At 30.8% G+C, this 26,654-nt stretch overlaps 1 protein-coding gene across 1 annotated transcript in view; it reads right to left on the bottom strand.

Moving 5' to 3' along the window:
* The window catches only part of LOC111682238 (diuretic hormone class 2), a 43,844-nt gene extending 21,636 nt beyond the window's left edge, over positions 1-22,208 (bottom strand). Inside the window, exon 1 of the mRNA XM_023444140.2 lies at positions 22,130-22,208. The gene's annotated coding sequence lies outside the window, so the exon portion shown is untranslated. The remainder of the gene's footprint in view (positions 1-22,129) is intronic.
* Between the last annotated feature and the right edge of the window lie 4,446 nt (positions 22,209-26,654).

Consider the following 26,654-nt stretch of genomic DNA (forward strand, 5'->3'; position numbering starts at 1 on the left):
AAGAAAAACTTCCAAACACTTAATAATAACTTTGGCATTTTTTAACATCTTTTGTTTTTCTTTTGCCACACAAAACCAACAGATGTTAAACGTTAATACCCAATTCCCAACATATCCTTTAAGTCATAAAAAATCATTACCACTGTTTACAACTACATACTATGTAAATAAATAAACATCTATTGAGTATGAATTCATAGCGCTATATGAAATGAAAAAGAGCGATAGGAAAAAAATATAATTTTCTGTTCTATGTAGCCAGAGGAATTCTATTAATCGTTATATATGGAGCACTTTTCCGTATTGAAATAAATTACTTTATAACATTTAATCTTTACATCCGAAAGTCATCCAACTATATCTTTCAATGTATAGACAATAAAATGTTTCTCTCATTTAATCGCGGAAGTATAACAATTCTGAACCTTTACAAGAAAGATCTATTTCTTCTATCAAAGATCATGTACTCTGGACTGATTGTCGAGAGTTTAACGTGAGAACCTGCCTTGACGGCCTTATCTCACGGTGGTCCTTTTCATCCACTGGGTAGACTTGAAAACGGTCTACCATCGCCCCTTTATTCTTCAATGAAGAACTCAAGTGGCAATTTTTGTACATTGGCTTTCACAGGTCCATGCACAAGTACTTTGCTGGTGTACTTGAGCTATCTAATCTCTGACCATTCGATGGCCTCTGTTGATTCGGCAACAGCACCTAGAGACGTAACCGGTGTGGACCGAAGTACGATCCATCAATAAGCCAAAGACATTGTTCTCTCTCACAGGGAAACACTGTGGTAATTCTGATATGAACAGAGTATACTCTGAACATATCTGGACAAGGAAGGAAAATTCAATGTTATCATATGTATATGATACCTTTTATCATTCAACCCAGCACACATCTCATTTATACGACACATTCATAAGAGAAAAACATACGACACATTCATTAGGTAGACGGGTGGGGTAAGGCCCGCCGAACCTCACATTCATCCCGTTCCCTATACAATTAATACTCAACTCATTTCCAACGTTTAGTCCCACAGTCACTCCTCTGTGGGGTGTCTGTTGTTTTCGGCAACAGCATCTAACTCATCCCGAAATATTGACTTTATTATGAATCAGTCTTTTAACCACCACTTACTCTCCCCGCGAATTTAGGTTTAAAACACAGCCACTACGTGGCTCACCTCAAGCAAATGATCAGACAGGACATAGTCCTGCGGGCAACTGGCCACCCGTAGTACCAGATTATGCGGTGCTCTGGTCTGACCTCTGTTAATCTATGCAAGAACTATGCCAAGCAGTAGACTGTAACCAATTGTTCAGTCCCGTCTAGACTGGAGGTATTGGCCTCCCTTTTTTACCCCGGGATTGCAATAACACCAAGGTAAAGGTCTCACCAAGGTAACATGCCCCCGGGGGATGTATTCTGGACTATCAGCTCTGCAGTCGCGATTAGTTACCTGTGTAAATCATCATTATTAGAAAATACTAATTATGATTTTCTCAATATAGACTATTTCCAGACCAATTTCCTCTCCCACAAAAGATTTATTATAAGAACAACGGACGAACCATGCTGTTCTGATAATGCTATACTCAAGCTTGACATAAATCAGGGAAACGCAATGAGCTACCTGACATAACTCGCAACAATATTAAACAGTGTTTCTTTCACATTATGCAGTAGTCTTTGATCGTTGATCTTAAGAGACATGTTATCACAAACTGTCATACTATATAAAGAATTCGGATAGATGCTTTGGGAAATTCTGCATTGCACAATTATTAAGTTCTATTGAAAATCTAAATTCGTTGGTCTGTGCTACGGATGGTTCTGATGTATGATCCATTTTAAGTAATATTTTCTCTGTCTTATCTTTTTTCGAATCAAATTATATTTAGGTCCAGTTGTAGGTCTCTATCGAATATAAACGTATTTTAAATATAATTGTTATAATGGAACTAGCCTTTCGTTAGGAGCTAGAAGATGACGTTGGTGCTGATCTGCCAATAGTCGAATTACTTAGTACCTATATACTTTATACCTGAAGATATAAAATTTCAGAATTTCGAATATTTAGAATGCCGTTTTGGAATTTCAATGGGATTCAAATTCATTGCCAAAATTTTGGAATCAAGACTCTTCTAAAAATGAATTCCTAAGTGAAAAACTTAGGATATTGATACGGTCCAGCTTTGTAGCGTGATACTGGTTTTATATTTCATCTGTCACATACATGTTTTCCCAGATCTATAGACACATTTGGTTTGACGGCTATAACTATTAGATTAGTACGAGATTTACGCTTGTATAGGGATTTGGGTGATATAATGGAACGATTTTAGCTATTTAGCATATACTAAATGTTAACATGGACACACATACCCACTTTAGGTTATATTGCTTAAAGTGATTACGAGCCGATTGGCACTTTTAGGTGATGTAGTATCAAATTGATACTATCAATATATTTGGATGTTATCATAAATGCATTATACCCATTACACTATAGAACTTGGTGAAATAATGCAAATAATATATATTTGGGTGTTACAAACAATAGCAGAGACTCATAATACCCTATTTACTACAGTGGTGTTATTATAGAAAATTTTGCATACAAATTACTATTTATGAGAAATGTTTGGCAGTTTTTTATATAGAAAGTTCCTAGTTCAACCTACGATAATTTGAGTATTTAACACTTTGTATTTGCCTGATACCTGATTACCCAGCAGTTTTTGGTGACTGTCTCTAATAGGTGACTTTAACTATCACTTTATCATAAGTTCGACGGGACAGTCCCGAACTGACCTCTTAACCTACCACTTGTGGTGGCCCCTAGCTACCTTGTCCTACGAGGAAGTCAATCGTCACTCTACACCCTACAAAGAGACAGTAAAGAGACGATTGCCTCCGCTCTCGCTTACAAAGGGGACACTAAAATGACGACTGTCTTCATTCTCGTTTACAAAGAGTTTATTTGTGACGAAAGACCAAAAACATACGAATTGGAGTCAGCCAGGTGGTAAGATATTAATGAACCTAAAATTTAAAAATTTCAAGTGTCTACTCTCTAGAATACTATGGGGCAATAATGTGACCCTAAAGATATAAATTTGAGTCAACCAGATGGTGGCATATTAGTAGAAAGTAATAATTATTTCTCCAAAAGATGGGTAAAATAACAACTTTCGAAAGTGCAACAAAAAAAAAAATACTTTTAAGAATACAATCTCTATGTTACTTGAGGACAGTAAAGGTACGACTGTCTCCGCTCCCGCTTACAAAGAGGACACTAAAGTGACGACTGTCTTCATTCTCGATTACAAAGGGTACATTCGTGACGAATGACCCAAAACATACGAATTACGATCATCCAGGTGGTTAACTATTAGTGGAAATTACTGTCTTTTTCGTATGCATAGACTCTTTGTCGAAATGCTGGGTTCCTAAAGGAAATACAATGACTCCTTTAAAAAACTTCCTGGTTATTGTCGCCTTCTAGTCTTAACATAGTTATTCTAGTAACACTTTATGTCTATTACCTCACAAACACTTTCCAAACAGTTATCCAACACCACAGAGACAACTTGACTGGATTTAACTTTTTAATAAACAAGCTGGAGCTACATATAGAAAATAAACGTTGTGTGAAAGAACTACTTTAAACGATTATCAAACAACAGCAAAAACAACAACAATAACAACCACAAAAACAAAAGGAAAAACCAGGTTTCTTGATTTTTCTATTTTGATTTTCACTCGCAATAAATGTATGTTTAAGGATGTGTAGGTGATGTTATGATTATATGAGAAAATGTATGAATATTTTTCTCTCTCTCTCTTTCTCAATACCGTTAGTCAATACTCATACATTAATGCAACAAGATTTATTTTCTATAAAAGTAAACACTGACAGACAAACAAACACTTACACTTATACATGTTTACAATCGGCAAAGGCAACAACATTTAAAATACTCATTCATGTATTTGTTAGAATAAATAGTAAAATATTGTAGCATAACTAACAGGAGTCGTAGGTATGTATATGGGAAGGAGTATAGTATATTTATGTGCGTCTGTGATATTGAGATTTGTTTGCTTTTTCTTTCACCAACAAAAAACAAGTGTAAATGTATGTATATGTTTTTTTTTCAATTGTATTGGTTGGTTAAATTTAAAGGTTTATGTTGAATGTGCTTAATGTTTGGCTTCATTTGTGCTGCGTTGATTGTAGGACTTTTTATAAACACATACAATTGTATATGTATGTATGGTTGACATTATTTATAAGGTCTTTTTCTAATAATCAAAAAGGATTTCAATTTAAGTGGATTTAAGTGCGCTTGTTATCACAATATAATCAACAATGTTTAATGGGAAACCCAATAAACTTGTGGAGGATGCTGATGATGATGAAGTAAATGAAAACAAAAACAGTTTAAATTGTAAATAAAATAGAAATGAATGACGACATAGAAAATAGCAATAACTGTTATATCGTTTAAATTCTTAAGCTGTTCAAAGATTTTAGTTAAGACGGCTGTTTTTTTCTTTACTTTGACAGAATATGCGTAAATAATTTGTTAAAATTAACTTTTTAAAATTTTATATTGATTTTGTCTTTTTTAATTAATATCTGCAAAGATATTAGCAAAGGCTTTAAGAGAATTTTAAATTAAAAACAAAATCTTAACAAAATGTAAAGTTAAAATAAAGCTTTCACAATTTCAATAACAAGCCTCATTTCCCTTTAGAATCATCTTTCACATAAAATTTTATCACAAAATCAAATTTACTCTATATTTCAATATTTCCGTTTTATGATGACATCAATTTAACTGTCATAATTTTTTTTACATATAGACTACGACACACTCACACACACACACACACAGCTTTAACTAATTCCTTATAAGTCCTATAAAAATTCATAAAAATTTATTTTTAGGTTTAATGCATTTTATGTACATATACATATGTATTTCAAACACTCCTTCAATACGATCTAGATAAATTCTATTTATTTAACCTTAAATTGTCATACACATAAACATTTAACTTATATCTAGACAACAATGGCGAAGAGAGGGGGAGAGAGAGAGCGCGAGTAAAACACATTTTTGGTGACATAATCCAGGAGATTTAAAGGTATAAAAGTTAAAAACATAAAACAAAAGGTTATGCAAAATAAAATTTATTTTATTTTTTTTTTGTTTTTGTGAAATATTTTATGGCTTTTTAATATGTAACCCAGTGAGATTTGTTAAAAGAGTACAAAATAATCCTTTTATAGAATAAAAAAAAATTTAATACATTTTTAATTACATAGACACAGGTTATTTTTATAAATAATTCAGAATAAACAAAACAATTAGAAGTATTTTAACAGAGTTCATATGATTGATTACAATCAGCTTTTATTTGAATGTTTATTTGTTTACTACAGCAATTCACAATAGTGGCCAGCTGATATAAGCTCTCTTTACACGAGCAAACAAGTAATCTCTCAAAATTGTGTGTAGATGAGAACACATTGAAAGCAAATACAGATGGAAACTTTGATAGTCATATGGATCTTTCTTAATTGTTTACTTAATTTAAAAAACAAGCAAGTCGCATTAGATCAAGGATGTATTCTTACGTAAACACAAAAGAGAAAAGGAAAACAGCTGTTTTCATCATATCTCTGTTATTGTTTTATACCAATTGTATAAACACAAAACATAAATCATACGAATTTTAATATCTTTTTTTGTCATATAAAATTTTGATTTACTTTTTCATTAATCTTTACTTGCGTAAAATGTGATCGTATAAAGGTTCTCTAAAAGAGTCATTGAAACTCATCAGATCTTCTATCCACTGTTCTACGTTTCTAAATTAAAGAATTATCTGTAAAGAATACATTTCACTTGCTTATTATATTGAGCATATATCGGCTTACCTCAGCTTTCTAAAGCAATTCACAATAGTACCTTGCATTTATAATGGTACCGATCCTAAAATAAGTGATTGAATTTAATCAGATCTTTTATTCACATATTCTACATAACAATATAAAAGTTAAATCTGTAAAATCTATCTGCAATCTATAAAAAATCGATCCTAAAGCAATTCACAATAGAAGTCTGCATTTGTAATCTATAATAAAAAGAATCATTGAATCTTATCAGATCTTTATCTGCTACTCTACATGTATATATGAAAGTAAAATCTATTTCACTTGTTTATTATATAAAGCATATATCGGTGTACCTTAACTTCCTAAAGCAATTCAGAAAAACGAGTAATTGAAACTCATCAGATCTGCTAGTGGCTAGCAGATGCCAATATGAAAGTAAAATCTTTAGAGAATGCTTACTTCAGCTTCCTAAAGCAATTCACAATAGTAGCGATCTAAAAATAGTGATTGGACCTAAAGCAATTCACAATAGTACCCTGCATTTCTAATGGCAGCGATATAGAAATTGTGATTAAACCTCATTAGATCTGCTGCTCAACATGGCTATATATGAAGAAAGTCCGATCAATATTAGGACTTATATTAAGATATGCTCTTTTATAGCATTAGTAGACGTCCAATCATATACCATTCATAAGAAATCTTAATAGGAATGTATCAATGACTAAATGTATTTTTTCTGACAGTTACAAGACAACAGCTTCGTACTGATGTGGATTATTGTTGCAACATATTTAAGCTATTGAAATACCACATTGTGTTTCACTGTATACAAAAGAGATGGCCCATTGTAATACCCTTAAAATGATGCCTTCTTATTTTGAGAAAACTTTTATGCATTACGAAAAAGTCATATACTTATAAAGATACGTTTGTCTGTGCTCATATTAGAAACCCTTCCTTTGCTCTATTTAATGATCAAAGGTTGCAAACTAATCATCCTTTGTACCTTATGGTATTAGGAATACTAATTTGATAAATACTCTGATAAAGGACACCTTTTAACTTACTAGTATCAAGGTCTAAGAGTGAAAAGACTTCGCAGTGATGCAGATATTTCGTAGTCAACCCAATTACAACTAATCTGATCTAAATACCTTAACCTTGACATGCGTTCTTATTTGCTTTAAGTCTCAGATTTAAAATAAATATAAAATTTGAATTGTTTCAGCACAGCACTTGTGTAAGGTCAGAGTTTTCAATTCTTTACAAAGGTTCGAAGCGTTTACAAGAATATATACGGTCATTAAGTGTGTGTTGCTCGCTATTTAGCAAGTTCACTTTAAGGCCTTGCGGGCCACTGTAAAAACTTTGGAACTGCTATTCCCTTATGTCGAGAGTTTGTATATAAAGGAGAATCTTTTACTGCGGTTTCCATGAAAACCAGTCGGTATTGCTTATAAAACCAATCATAGTCTATCAATGATCTGGACTGACTTATCTCTGAGACACTCCAGATCATAAATAGACTACTGCTCTTGTAAGGCTGGGCAGTCGCAAAGGTGTTGTACCAATTTCTCTTCTAGCTCATTCGATACGTTCCAACATATGTCCAATCATAGAGTACCTAGTAATTATGCTAGTCCTATAATTTGTCAGAATGGCCCAAAGCAGTCTCGATATTCTATATATTCTATATATATTTGACCACCTGAGTTCTGTTTTACTCAAAGCCTAATCATCTATCAATTTCGATAGAGTGAATATTTGCTTGCGTATTCATCAGATATTTCATACCACTGATGTCGTCATAGTTAGTAGTTTCACTTAGAGTGGAAATTTCAGGATGAAATAAGAATCTTCGTATATCTCTATGTAGATGTTTTGACGCAGTTTTAGGATATTGAGAAATCGATAAGACTGAACTGCTTATATGTCTCCGGCGAGTTAGTGTTGTAGTCGAAGATCGTTGGTTCGATTCCCAGCAAAGACCTGGGTATAGATCCGCACAACAGGTCGGTTTGGGGGTCTAGGTGTTTTTCTTCGGAATTCAGCGTTAGCTGAGTATCAGATTTCTCAGAAATCTGTGTGAAATGTAACGTGACTATTAACAACTTAAACTCTTCCAATGACCTATTCACGTATTACAAGCCTAACACCTCAAAAGATATTGTATTATGACTGCTTAAACTCAGTATTATCTAAAATAATAAGTACCTTTTAAAAGACTCCCGTTTAACAAGTACTGCTGGGTGATTTGTATCTGTTTAATCTCCCAGATGCGTAGAAGTTCGTACAAATATTGTTTTTTAAAATGATTTCATTCATGTTTTTCATTTTACGCTTCATATTCACTTGATTTGCTTCGATTTTGTTTAGAAATGTTTAAGTACATACATGGCTTATCTTGTCAATATAAATTGAATATGTTTACGAAAGGAAAGAGATTTTTGTACAACATGTAAATATGCGTAAAAAGGTGCATTTGTTAAAGGATGTAAAGCTTTGTTTAACATACACTTTTATCAACTTTTTTATATATTTGTTATTTTATTTTTATTATTATACAGAAGGTTAATAATGATCCTTGCAAGTACAATTGAAGGCTATTAGATAAACAGTCGTAGCCTAAAAAGTTTGCATTTTCAGTTCAGATATTTCCGAATTATCTAATCCTTCTTGTTCATAAAGAAGATCTTGTTCCTTGAAAGTATAGTTGTAGGCTATTACTCAGGAAAAACTTACATTGAAAAGTAATGAGTTAAATTGCTAATAAAACCTCTTTTCACTATTTCTTCTTTAGCATTTTAACTCATTATTTTAACACGGTGATGTAATTGGAGGCAAGTACTTCTACGCTCGCTTACAAATAGCAAGTTAATGAAGTATAGTTTGCTTACAAAAAAGTTGTTGAGAAAGTTGGTTTATTTTTAATGGTAAAAAGGAGCCAGTGAGAATTCGAACTAGGGAGGAACTAGGTAAACATTCGTAGCCTTATAAGTTTACATCTTCAGTTCATTTATTTCCGAATTTTCTAATCCGTCGACATTTTTTACGCTCCATTAAAACGTATTCATAAAGACTATATTGTTAATATGATACATCTTTGTCTTAGAATATAAATATCATATTAGAAAAAACAAGCCAGATTTCTATATTCGGCTGTGCCGAATCTTATATATCCTTCACCAATTATGTTTTAAAAAACAGTTTTTATTTATTTTGTATCTCTGCACACATGTCACACATAACATACACAAATAAATATAAACTGTAGCAGAAAGAAATATTAACCGTTGTACTGTACTACCACCGTCAAACTGTATTACCGCCCTCAAACAAATATAAGCTGTATTACCAACATATTACTGCTTAATCTCCTTGTTGTTTTTATGCTTTTATTTATAATTTGTTGAGGAAATTTTCAGAGGTAGTCTCAGATTTTTTCCTATATCTCATTTATTTATGGACCGATTTTGCTGATTTTCAAACTTCTCGAAAGCATGTCTGACAGAATTATTGAAGATTTGGATCTCGAAGATATCTGGAGTCTTCAGAAAACTGATTTCCATGTCCGCCGGTAGTGCATATTTTGAATAAAACCGCACCACGCGTTCTACGCTTTCTTGCATAATGCTTTGACGCAATGACGCGTAGTGTGGACTTCCGGCTTAAGTACTATAGAAATACCACTAACGTTAACGTATATTTAAATGTGGTTTTTTATACCAATGGACTTTAGCATATCTGAACAGATCTATATCTAATCATATTATGCTATTTAACTATATTTACTAAAAAAGCTCCAGTATACATAAGGAACTGCACAGCATCTCTACTGTACAGTTTATTTTGTTAAATGGAGCTTTCAGCTTGACTTTGGGACCTTTAAATGCAAGATTGAGAACTAAATGAACAATCACAGGATACCAAAACATTAAAACATTGTCACTCGGTTGTCGATTGTTTACTTAATGACTCGGGTTATCGTGTATTGACTAACTATCTAATGATGGGACTCGGCAACATAACAATATCGAAAAGAAGGCAAAAGATATAAATCTACGTTTTAAGCTGGGAGAAAAAAGGTTGACAATTAATTCTTTAGAAAACAGTGGTGTATCATTTACATGAAACATAAATCTGAGACTTATTAAATCAGTTTTAAATAAGAATATAATTGTCTGAAGATGTACTGAAATTTGGTATATGATCTTCTATTATCCCAGGGACAAAGCCTATTGAAATTGGTTAAGATCGGTTCATTATTTCACCTAGACCCCATACAACTGAACCCCCGAATAGGGCTTGCAAACATTGTTATCAAACTACAGGTCGCAATTTTGGAGAAAATACAACGCAATTTGGCACATAATATTTTATGGTACCGTAGACGAAGCCTGTTGAAAATGGTTTACATCGGTCCATTATTTCACCTAGCCCCCATATAACTAAACTCGCCGAATAGGGCTTTTAAGTTCATAATTATGTTTATTATACCCATATCTCGACAAAAAGCTGCAAAACCAAGTTCTATACTAGTCTTGATGACCCTGATGAACTTTATAGTTATAGGGCATCATTTGACCCTAGCCCCTCTAAAAACCCCCCATCAAAATTTTACTTAAATATCCACAGTTTTATTAAACAGTAAATGGCTTTAGTATATCTGAGGCAAGATACAATTCAACATAAATGCTTTATTATGAAATCTAAATTAGATTTTATTCGTATACAGGTGTAGGGTATTATATGGTCGGCCTCGTCCGACTATAACTTCTTAATTGTTTGAATTGATTTGTTTTTATTTCAAAAAATTATATTTGAAAATGTTTTTATGACTTACAACGATACGACATCGATTATGAATTGAACATTCGATTTTCACTTGCGCATAATTTCAAAGGACCTCAAAAAACTTTTTTCTTATTTTTTACTTTTACCACCTTTATTTTAAATTGTTTATTTTCTAAAGCTAAAGAGGGTGATGGAACTTGCCACATTAATAATTAAATAATAATTAAACAACTTTTTCTTTAACGTTTCATATTTCTAAAATTCCTGTTTAAATATCCCAAAATTTAACATAAGGATTTCTCAATGTTCATTCAAATCCTTAAAGATTTAAATACTTTTTTTTCTTTGAACATTGAATCAAAGCTTTTGTTGAACAAATACTTAAATGAAATGAAATTTTCTCTAAGGATCATCAGACACATACACTCTCTTACGCACTAAAGTTTTATTATTAAAAAAAAATAAAAATAATTTAAATTAAATGTGCAAATATTAAGCTAATCGAAAATATTTAAATGTGTTTTTTTTTTTTTTTTTTTGCTAAATATAAGAAAATTTTTGCAGACGTGTGTGAAAGACATCGAATTTGTTGTGCAGACTTTTGGTTTGGTTTCGTTTAGCAATTTAAATTTGGTTCTAGGCTTATAATGTTAAAATTAAAGAAATTTCGCTTAAAGCAAAGTTTAAAATGGGCAAAAAGTTAAAAAGATTTGTTAGAAAAGAAAATCATTGAAAATATATAAAGAAAAATGAAAGGATATTAAATATTTTCTTAAACAATATTTTAAATTAAACTTAAGTCATGAACTTTAAAGACTAATTGATAACACGCTTGTCCATCAGTCTAAGTTTCTAGCAGGTTCATATCCTGTCAGTGATGTAGAACAGCATTTTTTATTTTAATGTCAAATTACGTTAATAAAAGAGCAATTGAATTATGTAATTTAGTGAAACCTTCCTTGGGAGTGTTTTAAATTTAAATTATCCTTAAAGGGAATTTTATAATGTGCAACTTAACATAATTACTTTACCATAAGTTAATTTGAAATAATTATATATGTAAACAATGGTGTCTTCTTCAATATGTATACAAACACTTGTAGACATTATTGTAATTACGCAAACATTAGGGAGGTTTATTTTTTTATCTGCATGTTCAATTTTATGTTTCTAGGTTCATTCTTATAGAAAATTCAAAAAGTACCCTTTTGAAAAACGAAAAATTACCAAAAAGTCCTTTTTCATAAATCCTCATTTACTCCGAAATCTATATGCTTAATTTCATCTCTCTAAGTTTAATATTATAGAAAATTCAGATAGTACTTATTGAAGAACTAAAAAGTACAAAAAGTCCCTTTTTATTGGTTCCTACTTACTTCTGGATCTATATACTTATTATAAAACCTTTTAAAGAATAAAAATGTTTAGTGTTATAAAAAAAACTCCAAAAGTACCTTTTGAACAAGAAAAAAGTACCAAGCAGATCCCTTTTACAGTTTCTCGCTTAATCCGGGTTCTATACACTTAACTACATGTTTCTATATTCAATATTATAGAAAGTTCAAAAAGTACTTTTTTGTATAAAGAAAAAGTACCAAAATGTCCATTTAATAGAAAAATCAAAAAGTATTTTTTGAAAAAAGAATAATTACCTTGGATTTCTGCTCATATCTCCATTATTTATGAACCGATTTTTCTGATATATATAAATGTACAAAATCTATCAAAATAAATATAGATCAAATGAAAATCAAATATCTCTACTTTGAATATCGGATCTACAGATTAGTTTAGATCTAATGACTGTTAAGTAGTTCAATTACATAAAACTATGGTTCAATAATCTTCGACTATCTGTCAGCTCTATAAAATCTGCAGACCAAAATAAGTCGCTCTCTCCAACAAAATTGGCAAATGTTGCTGAATTGCCCAAACTGTGAATTTAAGAGACATTCTCTCTCACATCGGGAAATGTTGCCTTGATGATATTCGCCATCTTAGTGGCCTCCGTTAGGTTAGTGGTTAGTGTTCTAGTATGGTAGACCGGAGATGGTGGGTTCGATTCGATTCGAAATTAATAAAAACCACTCCACTGTTATTGCCTGTTAGGTCCTGCGAAACCAAAATAGATTGATATCTTGTGATTACATGTTGCAGAATGTGTAAGAAGTATGTGAACCCACACACCATAATCTTACTAATGTGTTTGAGAAAATTGTCTTATCCATATTTTAACTTTCCCTTCTTTGAGAGGGTAGATCTTGAGATCGTACTTCGTTTTACTAATAAGCCAGCAAAGGGACTACAAAGTTCAGAGATTAGTTGAGCATCATTACTTAGCGAATCGGATTTGCCAGATGCTCGCTATTGAGGCTCGAAGGGGCATTAGTGAGTTTTGTCTCATTCCCATTAATACTGACAACAGACTACCAGACTTACTGATCGCACTCATAGTTCCTGTTAGAGCACGGAGTCTACTGTAATCGAAAGTATGTATTTTACTCCATGAACATCGACATTGATCGTCATTAATATCAGCAGCTCAAGCGCTTAAGAGCCGCAATTACAGAGTTTCTAGGAATTAAAAAAATGTTGGTAAAACAGGAAATCTCTCTTTCGGCCTTACTTCACGGTGATTTTTTATAAAAATAGAATGAGTTAGAGTCGTCCCATCACCTTACCTTAAACATGGCAACACCAAAACTTGTACAAGCACTTTGCTCAAGTTTTTGAGCAGTAATCTTGCCGTACCGTAGCACAGCTTTAGAGATGCAAATGAACCTCTGTTGATTCGGCAACAACTAAACTCCAAAGACGTAAACGGTAGATCGCGATAAAAATTCATAAAATATGACAAAGAAAAGTTTTAACTTAGAGAGAACAAAATTGTATTCTATTATATCTCAGCAAAATCGGACCATAAATAAAGGAGATATGAGCAAAAATCCACTAAACCTGTGAAAATTGTATATTTATTTAGATTTTTTGAACCTACAAACATTAAATAAATCATGTAAACCCCGGATTAAGTAAGAAACTATAAAAGGGGTCTTTAACGTACTTTTTCGCTCTTCAAAAAGTACTTTTTGAAATTTCTATAATATTAGAATTTGAAATATGAATTTAAGCATGTAAGAACCAATAAAAGGAAAATTTTCGGTACTTTTTCGTTATTCAAAAGGTTCCTTTTAAAATGTCTACAATATAAAAAGCCACCCTATTAAACCTAACACTGAAAAATGTACAAAGTTTACAAAAATATACTTTCCTTTATATTAAAAAAAGGCTCCTTAAAAAAATCTTTTAAAACCAAACCAGTAAAAGAAAAGGTGTGTTAATGCAAAATTAAAACAATTTTGATTAGCTGGTGATGTTTTTAATAAAAGCAAACAAAAAAATTAAATAAATTTTAAGGAAAGAAAATCCCTCATTTAAAAAATGAACAGACCAAAAAGGACAAGCAGAATAAAAGCTCGAATAAAACAAACACTTCCACATGACAGGAGATATAAAGGCAATAAAATGATTTAATTTTCATTTCTTTTTGGGAAAATCCCCACGCAACAAAAAAAATGTCACACATACAAGTTAAACATGTGAGTGATATTTAATATGAAACACATACCAGTTAGTTTTTAATAATTTTTTTTTCATAAAATTCATGTTATTTTGAGAGGTTTTCCTAATTTTTACGCTGTTTTTATGTACAAAACAAAGCCGTAATGTGTCTAATTTATTGTTAACACAACATTCCTTTAAATCTTCCTGCAGTTTTAGAATGAATGTAGTGTCACCATCGAGATTGATTCTATTTAGATAGTATTTTAATCGATTCATCCTTGCAAAGAGGAAGCCAATAGTCACTGAAGTATCCCTAAGTAATCAACAAAGGAGACAATTAAGAACTTTATCTGTAACATTCCTAAAAAAATTTTTCACCACTCGAAGTTATCTATTGTTGAGTCGATAGATAGTGAAGAAAGATAGTCAAAGATTAAATAAACTTTATCCTTTGAAAGAGAAAGCCAAGAGCCACTAAAGTATCCTTAAGTAATCTACAAAAACTTTAAGAATGTGTTTGTAAAATTTCTAAGAAAACGTTTTTTGATCTATCCGAAGTTATGTACTGTAGAGTCCGCAGATAGTGAATTGATTTAATCCTTGGAGAGAGGAAGCTAACAGTGAAATATCCTTAAGGCATCTAAGCCTTTGTCTCTTAAATTCCTAAAAAATAAGTAACTAAAAGTTTTATATTGTAGAGTCGATAGATAGTGAAAAGTAGCTATAGTCTCCAAAGAGTCAATTGACTTGATCCTTGCAGGTATTGTCCCTCAGTAATCTACAAAGAAGACACTTTAGGACTTTGTCTGTAACATTCCTAAAAAAATAGTTATTAAACCACTTGAAGTTATCTATTAAAGAGTTGATATATAGTAAAGAGTAGATATAGTCTCCAAAATGTCAATAGACTTTATCCTTTCAGAGAGGAAGACAATAGTCATAAAAGTATCCCCAAATAATCAACAGAGAATATACTTTAAACCTTTGTCCGATGTTATTTATTATAGAGTAGATAGAAATGAAGAAAAACTCTAGTCTCCAAAGAGTCAAAAGACTTCATCCTTGCAGAGAGGAAGACAATAGTTACTGAACTATACCTAAGTAATCTAGAGAGAAGACACTGTAGGACTTTATCTGTAATATTCTTAAAAAAAAATAGTTGTTTCCCCAAGCGAACTTTTCTAGCGTAACGTCAATAGATATTGAAGAATAGCTTTAGTCTCCAAATAGTCAATAGACTTTATCCTTGCAAAGAAGAAGTCAATAGTTACTGAAGTATACCTAAGTAAACAACAAAGAAGACTCTTTAAGGCTGTGGCTGTAACATTCCCAAGAAAGTTGGATCAATGCCGAAAGAAAGAGTCAATAGATAGAAAAGTGTAGTTCTGGTCTTTAAAAAGTCAATAGACTTTATATCTGAGAATGAATATCATAAAATTCACTACTTCCGGTCAGTCATGCCAAGCTGCAGGGCTTTTATTCCCTGCAACACATCAGCCTTAAGCTTTTGTTTACCTAAGCCAATTTTTGTTTTTGTTTCCTTTTATTTTTACTGCTGTTATTTTTTTCTTGTGTATATTTTTGGTGAAAACATTTTTAATTACAATTTTAAAATATAAATTCGTGGTTATTTTGTACAGACAAATTTTGCTGTTGTTTTACAAAATAAATGATATTTTATTAAAATTATAAATTATGATGCTTTTAACATAAATGTTTGTCACTAACGCCTTCAACGAATCTTCCCACCCCAAATGAAGTTTATAGAAAAATATTTATATAAATTTATGTTATTTTTTTTTAATTTCCTGCTGAGAAAAATTAAAACAATCTCATACTCCTCATTTGAGTATAAACATATGCCACTTAAATTTTGCAAGAGGCATGTGTTAGGGAAATTATTGGAAAGGCGATGTAAAGTTATATTAAACATTCTTTAAACCTTTAATAACTTTTATTCTCATCATGCACACTTTGTCCCTTAAAATACTTTTAATTACTTCTTAAAGTGTCCATAACTTATCCATATACATATATGTGAGTTTAGGTCAAGTTGTATAATTCTATTTGTCTATGTTTTACTTTCATCCATGAAACTTATTTGAGTTTTGTTCCCTGCAGAAATGAAAAATATTTTATTTTTTGTACATAAATGTCTCATAAATTTCATGTTATTTCATTAACACTTCATAAATTCGTTTGATATGTAATACAGTTTAACCTCAATTAAGAGTTTTATCTGATACAGGACAGCATTTTGTGTTCAGTGTAAGGTTTGCCACAAAATTTTGACAAATTAGTGAAAAGGTGAAAAACATTAATATTATTTTGAAAAGTTTTAGAAACATATCTTTCGATTTTAGACTTTACATGGACAGACGGTCGGATGAACGGATATGGCCTAATGGACTATGCAGATTGGTATACTTAAAGAATCATTATTTCTGTGCGTTATAAACGTCACCACAAATCCAATATACCCTTTTAAAGAAATGTAGGGTATAAAAAATGTGGTTATATTTCACCGTGAAATGTATTGTATTCATTTCAATTTGCGAGAAATGGGTTATGATGCTAGAAGTGCTTGTAGAAGTCATTATAAGATGCTGAAATCTGGTCATCATCCTCAAACATCTAGAGAGAACTTTCTCTTTCTATCTCTCCCTATTATAAAGGGACTCAGACTCAAATCTTGATTATAGTATCGTCAAAAACCATTTATTTTTTAATTTAATTTACATATCATCAGAGTTGTCAGATTCTCCTGATGAAGAAAATAGCTCCTCGTGAGATGCCAACATTTGTATGTTTGTGTCATGCGGACCTTCCGAAAGAGGATTATATAACCTCTATGGTATGTCCAACACCGGCTTCGCTTAATAAAGATTTCCTAAATAGCAGGCCGGGCTCAAGGTTTTTCTCCTCTATGGTATGCCCAGCTTCGCTTTATAAATATTTCCTTAAAAGCCGGCCTATGGTTAGTCGAAAAGCTGGCTGATTGAGTCAGGCTGAATATGGATGGTCACTCACAGGACATTACATTTGTATGTTCGGACGATATCGAGGAACGAAAGAACAACTCTGACAATCACTTTACAGGAACACCTGACAAAAGGCATATTTTACGATGGTACTTTTCATATGATCCACCAATATCAAACGAGAACTATTTCATATATAATGGACTTAGGTATCTTGATAAAAGTCTAGTCTATATGTAACTCAGACTTTCACTAATTTGAACTACTACTATGTATGTAGTATGTATACTAGTAGTACTACACTAGTAATTTTACCACATATTCAACTAACTAGTTACCTTTGGAAAACGAAGTGGTCGATATTCTGTCAAAACGTCCACTATATATCACCATTGTAATGGTTCATGAAACAGAAAATGGAAATATTGTTACGAAAATTGAGAGGCCTCAGTTTCAAATTTGTTTTCCTTTTTAGTTTTTCCTTTTATTGGAGAATTTGAACTAGTGATATTAATGGATATATGTAATACATAAGGTGTCAATCGGTCACTCTCAATGACATTCCCATTACCCATAAATTCACCAGTAAATAACAATCATTAGTAGTAGTTCTTACTGGCTGTTGATAACAGCGATATTAACTACATAGTTTGTCATACTGCAGGGTGTGTTAAAGGAGTCGGCGTTTAGACCAACTCACAGGACACTACTTATATGTCCATGCTTAATATGAAATCGAAGCTATCGAATGGCAAACAAACAACTTTAATATTGGCACTAAATAGAACCCCCGGGGGCATGTTACTTGGTGAAATCTCCACCTTGGTGTTATTGCAATCCCGTAGTAAAGAGGTATTACCAATACCTCTAGTCTGCCTAGACCTTTAAGCTGGTGATGTCAAATGTATCCCCGGCTTCGCCCTAAAATGATTTGGAATGGAGTGTATCCAGAGCACCAGATAATCTGGTACTACGGGCAGGCCTTGTCCTGGGTATTTCGGATTACCATATATTTCTCTAGAAGCTGTTGCAGAAAAAACAGGTTCATCTATATAGTGCAATTGCGCAGGCTTAAAGAGATTAAGAAATGCACAGGAATTAAAAGGATGGTTATCACCTAATGTTGTGGTTATTAGGTGATGACCATTAGGCATTAGGCTTGAGCCTATGATGCTCGACATTCCGCAAGGGGGCAGCAAAGTACTTGTACATGAACCGGCTCATCCATATACAAAAATTGCCAACTGAGTTCATCAATGAAGGATTCAGGAAAATATGGGAGACCGTTTTTAAGTCCACCCAGTGGATGAAAAAGACCACCTTGAAATAAGCCCGTCAAGTCACGGTAGGGCTTCAAAAGAGCCATAATATAATAGTTAAATACAAGAGTTCAAGAGCGATCTAAGTATTCTTAAATATAATTTCAATTGAAAACTTTAAATTTAATTAAACTAAATTTATTTAAATGCTAAAACATATCAATAGAAAATATTATGTATTAATTATGATTAATACTTTTTGTAAAAAAACATTTAGTTAATGATTTAAATATAACAAAGGAAATAATATTTAACTAGCACAAGTAATTTGTAATTATAATTTCAATAATAATTTAATTTATACAAATTTATTTGAACATTTCTACTTCTATTGATATTTAAATCTTGTTACAGTTCAACAAATCAAATAAGTCAAAAAATGTATTCTATTGTCTCAGACCAAACTAATTATTAAATTTCCTTTTGATGCCAATAAATATTTACATAATTCTCTTTTAAATAACTACATATTTTCCCAACTACTTTATATTGCTCTCAACAAATTCCCGTTTAAATTTAAATCATTATAAAACATGAGACGACAGACACTCGTTCCCCTCCGATAATAATTTCTCGCACTGATGTTAATTGTATTTTAATCAATTAACTTGCTTCGTATTAAAATTTAAGAGTTAATTAAATTTTTTTTATTTATGTCAACAATTATAAACTACAGCAAATAAAAATATAGCAACAGCAACAACAACAACATACTTAAACATTTTAGTTTGTTAACAACATCAGAAAACAAACCGACAACAAAGATTGATGGTGAATTATGAAACCTAGGCAGTCAGTAAGTCAGTAAGGAAAAAGTGAAAGAAAATATCAGTAAAAAGTAAAATTAATATAAATTTTATTTTTATAGAAAAATTGCGAAACAATTTTGGTATTTTTTTTAAAGAAAATTTTTATGAATTTTCTTTTTATAGAAAAATTCCCAAAATTTTCTTGTTAAAGAAAAATTTTAATGAAAGTTCTGTTTCTGTTTTCCACAATTTTTTTTATATAAAATTGTCTATACATTTTCTTTCATTAGAAAAATTTCCATAAATTTTCCTTTTTTTTAAGAAAAAAATTTTTATAGAATATTATCAATGTATTTTTCTTATAAAAATTTTCCATGAAATTTCTTGTTTTTCTATAGATATTTGTCATTGCATTTTCTTTTTGAAGAAAATTGTTTATGTATGTTTTTTAGCGAAAAATTTTCTTTTATAAAAAATTATCTATAAATTTTTGAAAATTTTTTCTTTTTTTTTTGTAGAAGGAAAATTTTCAAAATTAATTTTTAGAGTAATTTATCAATTTTTCTTTAAATTTAAATTTTATTTTTATCGTAAAATTTCAATGAATCTTTTTTTTTAAAATTTTCTATAAATATTGTCTTTTTATAGAAAATTTTTCTATAATTTTCTTTTAATAGAAAATTTTCAATGAATTTTATTTTTATAGAAAATTTTTCATAAATTTTGTCTTTTTATAGAAAATTTCTTTTTATAGAAAAGTTTTCATAAATTTCGAATTTTATAGCAAATTTTTCAAAAATTTAATTTTTATAGAAAATTTTTCAAAAAAATTAATTTTTATAAAAAATTTTTCAAAATTTTAATTTTTATAAAAAATTTTTCATAAATTTTATTTTTATAAAAAATTTTCCAAAATCTTCTTATATAGAATATTTTCAATAAATTTTCTTGTTTAAAGATATTTTATTTAATTTTTTTATAAAAAAATTTTCACGAATTTTCTTTTTATAGAAAATATTTCATAAAATTTCTTTTATAAAAAATTTTTCACAAAATTTCTTTTACAAATAATTTTTCACAAATTTTCTTTTAATGAAAATTTTTTTATGAATTTTTTTTTTCATAGAAAAATGTTCATGAATTTTCTTTAAAGAAAATTTTAAATAATTTTTTTATAAAAAAATTTTTCATTAATTTTCTTTTTATAGAAAATTTTCCATGAATTTTTTTTAAAAAAATTTCCACGAATTTTCTTTTTATAGAATATTTTTCATTAATTTTCTTTTTATAAAAAAATTCCAAAAATTTTTAATTTTATAGAAAAATTTCCATAAATTTTCATTAAATAAATAAATTTAAGCACAAGCCCGACTTTTCTCTCAGACACTTTGTGAGAAGAAAGTATAACTATTTTGAATCCTTATAGATATCGGTATCGATTAAACTATATCATTACATTCAACATTAATCGAAAACTTTTTTTAAGATGTTTTCTATTCAAATTTTTTTTTAATCAGCAAAAACTTTAAATAAAAATTTGTAACCGATTATGTCTAATATTAGGAAATAAATTTAAAAAAAAATCGGTCTATGAATAAGGAGAAAATGACCCAATTCGAACTTTTTTCCTTCCTAGGATTAACACGGTTGAAAAGTATTAAGATCGTATGTATATATAAATCATTCTGTGAAATTTTTCTCTAAACACTCTGGATATTATCAGAATCCACTAATTGATTAACCCATCCGAAACATCTGCTTGGAATTAATTAAAAAAAAATACAAAATTTTAGATTTGATTTCATATAAGAAATTGAACCACTATTGTAATTTAGTTATATAACTACCCAGAAAAAAAGATCTTCCAAAGAAGCGAAAAAGAAGTAGAATTTACTCCATGGAAGTTCTCAAAAAGATCTGATGAAGTTCTGATTTTAACCCAGGCTTGTCATAGGATTGATATCTTTTTTATTTGATTCCAAATTCACTAAATCTGAAGTCATTCTCAGGAAGTAATTTTTATGTTCTTTTTTGGAAGTTGTTATTAGGAACTACACGCATTTAAGTCCAAAACAAAACTGGTTTAATTCAAAAAATTCTAATAAAACAAAATATAAGTTCAATTTAAAAAAAGTTAGATTCTTTTCGCTTCTCTGGAAGTCAATAAACATCACTTCCACAGAAGGTGAAAAAATTTAATTAGTGCTAATTTTGAAGTGGTGATAAATGTTATTTTTTTGAGAAGTACTTCGTTTTATTTTTGCTGGTTATTAGAACTGTTTCTCTAAATTGATCAGAAATCTTTACAGTTTTAAAACCAAAGTCACAGAAAAAACAAACTAGTTCTAAAGAAGCTTTTCTAGAAGTAGTTACGATGCTAACAAAATCGAATAAACATGATTGCTTAAAGAACTTGTTTTAAAAAAAATTTAAAGGACTAATATCGATTGCACAAACCTTCCGCAGAACCAGTTCGAAAGGTTTAAATATAAAATTTTCAAAACAATATTTTTAATATTTAAAACAGGATAGCACATCCTTTAATTGATTATAAATAATTAACTCACCTTTTTTAACAAAAAGTTTTCACTTTAATACAATCTTTTTTAAGAAAAAATCCTATAATTTTCAATTTTAAATAAATTTTTGTTAATTTTTTTTCAAATCTCACTTTTAAAAACAGTTCTAAAAGTTTATTTCAATTCTTTTTTCTTAACACTTTAATAATTTTATAAATTATTTGCTCTCTTTTTTTTAATTATTTATTTTTAAATTGTTATTCTTTTTTAACAAAATTCTTACAGCACAGTGTTCCACGTTCTTGGTATAGAGTTGAACTAGTTGAGCTAGTCGAACTGCAGTGCTTTAAATCTGAAGCAACAGTGAAACCATACAGCCACAAGATGACGGATTTATATGCCACAACTTGAGGAGTGATACGTTGTTATTGCAGTTGTTGTGTGTGTTTTTCTTTTAGTTTTTATTTAGTGAAAGTGTGTGTGTGTGTTTGTGTGTGATTGAGGGATTTTCATTATATATTCAACCAACCACATGTTGTTTGTTAAACACTACAATAACAACAACAAACAGCCACACGAACATGAGGTGAATTTTTGAAGTCACACACAATCACATACACACTATACATTTAAATAGCAAAAAACCGTTACAAATTCAAAATTTCAACACTTCGTAAAACGGAAGTATATTATTATTGTTGTTGTTGTTGTTGATAAACAACAAAAAACCGATTTGCTAAGCAATAAACGAAGCAACATGTTGTCTGAAACGATTTTAAACGAAATGTTTTATAATACAATCGCATTTACTACTTTACGAATATGCGCAGTTTATTGTTGTCTTCATCATTGTTTATGGTGGCGTATGATAAACATTTCTTGTATAGAATATTTAACATACGACATGTGTGTCATCATGAATAGCGAAATATTTAGTAATTATTAAAATATTTATAAATAATTTTTGGTCGATTTTCTTGTTATCAATTAATCATTTATATATTAATTTAATTATTTTTAAATCCTTTACTTCCGCTTATATTGTTAGATAATCAAAAATATGTTTTTGTTGTTGGATGTTTTTAGTTCGTTTGTAAAGCAGCGAAATATTGTTCGTAGATCTACAAAAGTGTATAAACGTTTTTGATTCTTTAAAAAACTTAGACATGTTCGTACGTCTGTTGGCACGTCTGTCCATTAAAAACAAGATAAGGCCTAAAGAAAAGGATCTAGGTGGCTTAAAATTTTGCAAAAATGTTCTCTATAAACTATTTTTGAATCTGTCTATATATAACACATGAATTGAAATCTCTCTATATATAACACTAGCGCAAGATGTTATAATTAAATGGAGATATCCTCTTTTGAAAGCCTTCACCTTCGTAAGTGGGCTATATACATATAAGTTTGTTATTCCGCTTTTAATTTATATAAATTTTGAAGTCGATTTTATTCATGTCCGTCTGTCTGTATGTTGAAATCGTTTCATACGATAAATTGTGTTACTTTTATCGTATAATAACCAAACGGAAGAATAACAACATATTTCTGATTTGTCCGTCCGGGATGCACAAAATATAACTTTATGTGTCCGTCTGTCTGTATAATGAACACGATTTTGAGAAGATAGCTTTTTAAAACCAGCAAAGTCAATCCATAAATAATGCAGATATAAGTAAATATCCGGGACAACATTTAAAAATTTTATTAATAAATGAGAATTTTTGTATATGCTTCGACAATAAAAAACACAAAACCAAACGGAACAAGAACAACTTATTCAGTGGTGAATTAGCAATTGCATTTTTTTATACAAAAGCATAACGGCAACCTCACGGTCAATCTAACGACATTAGGCTTACGTTCCATTCCATTATGAATCTAAGCTGATTCGTTTTAACTTACGGAAATCAATGTCGTTAGTTTGGCCGAGTGATTGCCGTTGAGTTGTTGTATGCGAAACACGGATCAGCTGATCCGTCACGAAACGGAACGTAAATACTGAGCTTTAACACTGGCTGGTGGAGACCATTAAAACTCAACTATTTAAACCCTGCCGGAGACTATTAAACCTCAACTGTTTATAACTTGATGGAGACCATTTGCTGGTGGAGTACCATTTAAAACTTAAATTTAACTTGAGTTTTTTCAAGGTTTCGAGCTTTCTATATGAAGATATAGGTCAATGTGGGGCACTTTTGCTTCAATGAAGAACTTAGATTGCAATTTTTGTACATTGGATTTGACAAGCACTTTGCTAAAGTGCTCGAGCTATCTAATCTCTGACCGTTGGATCACCACTGTTCATTCGGCAACAGCATCTAGAGACGTAACCGGTGGACTCACAGGGCAAGGAAGGAAAATTCAATGGTATCATTTGTATATGATACCTTATGACATAATCCTGCGGGCAACTGGCCACCGGGCACAGGACCAGAGCACCAGATTATGCGGTGCTCTGGTCTTTTCAATCTTTTCAATCTATGCATGGACTGAGCCAGGCAGTAGACTGTAACCAATTTTTTAGTCCCGGCCAGACTAAAGCTATTGGCCTCCACTTTATACCACGGAATTCCAATAACACCGAGGTGAAGGCATCATCAAGGTAACATGCCCCCTGGGGGATGCTGACTTGAATGTTTGCATATATCTAACTCTGTTAACGACTATATGAAGCACTAATGTTCAGAAAGCACAATGTTCAGAAGGATCAAATCGACGGCGGCTGGTCGCCCGTAATATTTTGCAAGCTGCACAGCCACTGACTTTTTTTCGGCTCAAAAGCTAAACGTAGCCGCCGATAAGGATTGGAAACGTATACATATGTATTTTAGAAAATAATTTAACCAAATTTGAACGGAGTTGTCACTATTTTAAATTCTTATAGCAGATTAAAAAAAGTTGCCACACAATATTAACATAATAATTTTATCAGACACGATTCGATAAATCCGCCGCTTGTTTCGTTAAGGACAAAGCTAAGAACATTGCTATCTATGTAACCGTGGTGGATTGAATACTCTATAATGTCGTTAGTGAATATATAGCCGACATTTGTTCTGGCTATCTTTTGTTTTTGTTTTGTTCTTCAGGACTTTACATTGTCGTGTAGCCATCATTGAGGACAAGCTCGGGAAAATGAGAACCCATAAGAGGGAACTATTTGGTAATTTTTTGTTAATCAAAAGGCACTTTTTGAATTTTCTAAAATATTGAACTTAGTAACAGCAAATTAAACATTAACATTGATTTTGTCATTCCGTTGGTAACACATCGAAATATTGATCATAAATCCACAAAAGTATACATATCTATTGTAATCTGGAGCTAATATACATAATTTATTTAAAAAGCGCCTAATAGTTTTGTCATTAGATTACATTACGGAAGGTCGAAATTTAATCATACATTATGCTTCCATAAGATAAACAAAAAAATTATTCACATACTTTCGCCATAAATAGAATAAAATAATTTTAATTGAAATATATATTTTTCATACGTAAATATATTTCGTAATCTTATCAGTAAAAATTCAAATATAATTTTAACGGTGACAAACAATTAATGAGAATTTAATAAACTTACAGTCAAAATAGGCGAGAGAAGATTAAACTGACAAACCCACTAGTTTTTATGGATGTTAAGGGGAACTAGATAATTTTAACACTCGTTTGGTTAGGTTTATTATGTTTTATCTAAAGGGTAGTTAAATGATAGAATATAGTTTATGATCAAAGGTAAATAACTTAATTGAATTATGAAAATGTTTACGCAAATTTGATATTAAATTACCAGTATGTATATAAATATATTAAAGTACTTACTTTATAATTAAAACCATATAAAAGAGATAAAATATCCCAAAACAAAATATATGATTCCTTTGGGGGCGAAAATTTATTAAATTTTCCCAAAAAAAAAGTTCATGGTACCAAATTTAACCAATGATTTCTGATCACACATTCCTGCGGATAAGACAAAAATGTGTCGGATAAATGAGTTGTGTTCTGGGTTGTCTAATGATGGATGAAAGTTATCATATAAAAATGATACCATTGAATTTTTCTTCTTTGTCCAGATATGTTCAGAGTATACTCTGTTCATATAAGAATTACCACAGTGTTTCCCTGTGAGTAAGAACAAAGTCTGGGCTTATTTGATGGATTCGTACTTCGGTCTACCGGTTACGTCTCTAGGTGCTGTTGCCAAATCAACAGATGCCATCTCATCTTCGTGATTGTAAACAGAAGAGATGTTTTACATCTCGGAAGTTAAGCAACGGGACAGAAATGGTAAGAGATTAGATAGCTCAAGTACTCGAGCAAAGTGCTTGTACATAGACCGGTTCAATCTATGTAAAAAATTGCAACCTGCGTGAAAGATACCCAAAGGGGCAGTGGTGAGTTGTTTACTTTTTACTCAACCAGTGGTTGAAAAGGTACCACCGTGGGACTGGGCAACATGCCAGGTACTCACGTAAAGCACTTCGACATTCATTTCTGCCGATGCGATTGCGTTTTCTAGTTCCAAAAGAAAATACAATTTAAATGTAGTGCAGCTGCGACTGTGGATTTGTAGAAGAGATATAAGCCAATACCAAATGGTCGGCGGCACAAACATTTTATGTCGGCGGCGGCGGCTTAGACTAGTCTAGTCTATAGTCTAGTCTATAGTCTAGTCTATAGTCTAGTCTATAGTCTAGTCTATAGTCTAGTCTATAGTCTAGTCTATAGTCTAGTCAATAGTCTAGTCTATAGTCTAGTCTAGCCTATAGTCTAGTCTATAGTCTAGTCTATAGTCTAGTC

Source organism: Lucilia cuprina, chromosome 2, assembly GCF_022045245.1.
Source record: "Lucilia cuprina isolate Lc7/37 chromosome 2, ASM2204524v1, whole genome shotgun sequence".
Taxonomy (NCBI): domain Eukaryota; kingdom Metazoa; phylum Arthropoda; class Insecta; order Diptera; family Calliphoridae; genus Lucilia; species Lucilia cuprina.